Source organism: Triticum dicoccoides, chromosome 1B (genome assembly GCF_002162155.2).
Source record: "Triticum dicoccoides isolate Atlit2015 ecotype Zavitan chromosome 1B, WEW_v2.0, whole genome shotgun sequence".
Classification (NCBI taxonomy): domain Eukaryota; kingdom Viridiplantae; phylum Streptophyta; class Magnoliopsida; order Poales; family Poaceae; genus Triticum; species Triticum dicoccoides.
The window spans coordinates 679934008-679939014 of NC_041381.1; positions in this window are offsets into that span (position 1 = coordinate 679934008).

A 5007-nucleotide genomic window follows, 5' to 3' on the forward strand; every position below is an offset into this window, starting at 1 on the left:
CTCAAAAAAGCTGCCAAAGCCAAGAGTCACCCCTTAAGATTTTCCTGATCCAGTTTGTAAGGAAAACCGGATCGAAAATCTAAACAAGTTGACCCGTTTATGAGGAAAATCGAGCCGAAAACCGTACAAGCAACACAGTTACAGAAGATGAGAAAAAAAAAGACACCCAGGACATGTCACGACCTAGCAGACCGAAGGACCATCATCATGAGAGACAAAGTAGATGTGGGGTGCCATCAAGGGATCACAATATTAAGACTTTGCAAGCAACCTAACGCACCGCACCGGCGTGCGTACCAAGCCCACGACGCAACACAAGAGCATCCACAATCAACGACTGCCACACCTGGACACGAACCTTGACTGGGAACTCCGCCACAGGAATTCGGAACGATTAGCAAGTTGGAGAGGCATCTTGCATCGTCGTTGAGCAAAGATGAACCGAGACAACACCAAGAGCATGAAGCTCGCCGCAACACAACGGCATCCATGGGAGGATCTTGAGCATGCACAGCAACATGGACGACACACCAGACGATGGGCAGGGGCGGATGAATGGCAGCGAAGGGCTTGGCGAAGAGGCGAAGTCGATTGTGGTACGGGGTGGATGGGAGGCGATGAGAGAATTGAAGCAAACTCAGAGGTCAAAACAGAGGGCAAAGGAATCACCATACGGACAAGAAGGGGATGCAGACCGCGCCATCAGCATGGAAGAGCGGCGTGAGTGTGCTGCCGCAGTCGTGGCCGGACGAACCGGCAGAGATTTCTCCCCATCCCCAAGTCCAACGAGGAGGAGGAGGAGGCAGTACAGCGCCACCATGGTGGGATGCGGCGCCCGCGGGCGTCGCCGCTGGCAGCCGGCGCCCGCCGGCATGGATTTCTCCATGCCTCCTCACACCCTCCACCACCACCACACCCAAACTCCGACTGACCGGACATAGAGGATTCATTCCGATAGCCCTGAGAAAGGAGCACCCCCAGACGAGCAGATCCGCGACGAAAAGCGGTAGATCGGAAATCAGCGCATTCGCGCGCACCCACCACTGTGCAGCACCCGAGGACGAGACGCGGGCACATGCTCGCCCAGCCCGCGCGAGCACGGGACCGGGGGGGCATCGGCTGGATCCGATGAGCAGCACGGGAGCTACCCCCATCGACTGCGACGAGATGAGTGGTGCAGCAGCCACCGACAGAGGGCCAACACGCGCCGGCCGGCCGACGGGCACTGGCGGCTCCGGGCGGGATGATGTGGGAGGCGGATTTTGGATCTTGGGAGGAGGCTGATGTCGCGGGCGGAGAGCAGAGCATGGCCTTGCCGCCACCGTCCGCCACGGGACCGGCCCGACGGCCTCCTCCGGCACCGGCGATGCAGGGGCCCGCCTCGATCTGGCGATGGTGGATGCGGAGGGGAGCACCGGACGGTGAGGCAGGGGTGGGCATGGATTGAAGTGGGAGAGGTCGCGAGTGGTGGTGGAGGTGGACCTGGCGGATAGGGTTGGGGTCACCCCGGTGTCGCCCCGCGGAGCGACACGGGAGCGGCTCTGGTTTCAGATTTTTAGCGTAACCCAAATATATCTCTAACATCCCCCGCAGTCGTAATGGCAGCGTTGCGAACAACAAGAACATCGCGGACTGTCAGACTGGAGAGAATAGCAGCCGACAGAATGGCATCCCCCCTCCCCCCAGCAGTCCTAGCGGGAGCGTCGTGGATGGTGTCGCGTCGCGGACGCGTTGACTATAGAGGAAGCCGACGAGTTGCTCAAGCGAATGATAACACTTTGTGCCGATGTCGAGGTGGCCGAGAGCGTAGGGTGGTGTAGCCGTTGTCAAGGTAGCCGTGCAAGAACGCTGTGGTCGATGTCGAGTCAGGGTAGCCGGTGTCGAGGGAGTCACCGTGGAGCCACGGGCGCAAGGAGGTGCCAAGTTAGTCATGGGCGCAGTGATGTCGAAGTAGGGTGCGCCGGGTAGAGGACGATGTTGACGAGGCGTCGCGCCGGGTTTGCGAAACCCGGAAACACGTCGTAGATGAAGGCATGCATCGGTGTTGCCAGCACCGGGCATGCTTAGACGGGCGCAGACGAAGCTGACGAAGCGCCGACCAGGCTTGCCAGATTCGGGGACACGTCGTGGAGGAAGGCACACATCGCTGTTGCCAGTACCGGGCATGCGTAGACGAGGGACCTGCACGAGCTGTACGCCATGTCGAGGAGTTGGAGAGGCCAGCAGAGAAGGACTCGACGACGGTTGCGGCATCTATCGATACGGGGTCGATGTCGCCCGCGGTTGTCGGAGTAGACAAAGTGGTCGGGGTAGATGATGGTGACGCTGGCGATGGGCTGGTGCTGGACGAAGACGAAGGAGGTGGACGGGTGGCGGCGAGTAGGTTAGGAGCGCAACGACGATGCTCAAAGCAGGCGAGGAACCTGACAACGTGACGGAGATCGGCGCGGACATGGTGTTCCCGCGTCAAGGGAGGCGGCGCAGCGCATATCACGGGAAGTCGATGTGCGCGGACGGCGGGTGGACCGCGGGCCGCGATGCTACGACCCCAAGGGGCGATGCAGCGGCGGCTGGCAGGTCGGGGCGACGGCGGAAAGACCTCGGGGTGGCGGTGGTGACCGCGTTCCGCATCTCTATAGCTCGAAGAGGAGGTGTAGCGGCGGCTCGCAGGTCGGTGCAACCGCGGGGACGGCCTCGGGCGACAACGGTGACCGCATGCTGCAGCACTACAGCCCGAAGAGGCGGTGTAGCGATGGCTCGCAGGTCGGGGCAACCACGTGGAGAACCGCTAGCCGGGGGCGATGGCCCGACGGGAGGCGGCGTGGACCGCGTGCCGCGACACGAAAACCCTAAGGGGCTACGCAAAGGCGGCGGCGGCTACGGGGGTAGCCGGCGGGAGGATCTCAGGGCGGTGGCATGGACTGCGTTCCGCGACGCGACAGCCCGAACGGGCATCGCCAGGAGCGACGCGCAGGTCGTGGCAGCCGACATGAAGACCTCTGGCGGCGATGCAGTGGTCCGAAGGGACGACGTGACGGCAACTTGTGGCTCGATCAGCAGTAGGCGCGTGCTCAGGGACGTGCTTGTCGAAGACAGGCGCGTGATCGGTTGATCAGACCGACGGTGTATGCGCCATGGAGGGGATGACGCGCAGATCGGAGTCGATGGCGACATTGTCGGTGATGTCCTGGGTGACGACGACGAAGACAGGCCGGTGATGGAAACCGCGCGGACGAGCGGCCGGCAGCGACACACGAAGGTGTCCCTTGGGCGGCGCGTCCAGCCTGGCCGCGTGGTTGATGACGAAGCGGTCGGTGTAGTCAACGCCAATATCGGAGTAGAGATGCGGGGATCGACGGTGACGGCGGGCAACGCAAACCGATCAAGCATAGGTCGGAAGACCAAAAAGAAAACACCGATCGAGATGATCGGCGAGAGAGAAAAAATCCAAACCAAAGAATGAAAAGAAACTTTATAGAGTAGCCGGTCAGCACGACCGACACACGAACCCTAAATACGGCTGGAATCGACGACACAGGGCTAATGGGTGTTTCATTCTCTAGGTGGTGTGCCCGACGTCTTGTTGCGGTCTCGCATCACGCGCATAGGTGGCGGGCATGCATGCATCGTTGAGGTCATACATGCAGGTTCCAACTAGACAGTACATGACATCTGGGGTCCTACGTACATGTTCCAGAAGAAACGAGGGCGCGTCTTGTTGAGGCCTCGCACCACGGCGAGATATGGTCTCGTGGGGTGCGCCAGAGCCATTAATTAATATCATATTTTGTTCGTCCGGAAATGCTTGTCATCAATATGAATAAAAAGAAATGTATCTAGATGCATTTTAGTTCTACGTATATTTTTTTATCTATTTTAATGACAATTATTTTCGGACAAGTAGGCGCATGCCATGTGGGTCCTAGTAGTTTGTTTGTTTGACCTGGCTGAACGTCGGTCCCACATGTCACTTATCATGCCCTAATAGATGGCATGCCGGGAAGAGAGAGGGAGCACGAGACGGCGGGCGAGAGCGGTGCGATTCCTTCCTACTATGTCTACTTGGCAGGTGCGTGGCCTATAGCCCTATACGTGCGCGCGCGAGGAACCGAGCGAGGAGTTGACCGAGGATGGAGGAGCGAGGAACCGAGTGCGTACATGCGTGCTCCTTATTTTCGACCCGTTGGCGCAATGGAACGAGGTGAAAAAGAAGCCGCGCCCTCGGCTCAAAAGAAAAGAAAAGAAAAGCAAAAAAATTGACCTTTATTTTGTTTTTGGCAAAAGATGGGTGTGCCCTTTGTGGCACGTACGCAGCACATGTCGCTCCTCACAAACCTAAATAAAAGGCTTTGGCAGGAGGCAAGGAGCGCAAGATCCTAAATAATAATAATAATAATAATAATAATAATAATAATAATAATGATAGTAGTAGTAGTAGTAGTAATAATAATAATAATAATAAAAGGAAGAAGAAGAAAAGAGACGAGCGCCTCTCTTTCATCCGCAACATCGACCAATCAGAAAAGAAAAGAAAAATTCGTTGGAGGGAATAGGTTGGTTGGTTGAGGCAGGCCTGCCGTGCGGACGCGGAAAATAAAGGCGAGTGATGGGCGGCACCGGCTGAAAATTTCGGCCGGTCGCATTACAAACGTACGATTAACTCTAATTAGCCGCATGATACTTTACTCAATTGCTTCGCTAGTTAAAGAAAAAGGCCATGGCATCTATTCATCCTGAGCAGCCCCGTGACGCCCCAGATCGCCGGCCGCCCACATCGGCTCCGGCCGCCGCCCTCGCCGGTGGTCGCCCTCGTCACCGCCGGTTGCCGCCCTGGCACGACCTCCTCCCCCGCGTTCGAGAAAAATCGCTCTATGGAGTTTGTAGCACGAATCCTCGCCGGTTCCGGCATGAAAAAACTCGTCTGCAACCTCAAAGCTACCGCGGCGTCGCCGTCCTCGTCCCCGGGAAGCCGCTCGTCGTCGCAGCATCCGCCCCGTCGTCGCAGTA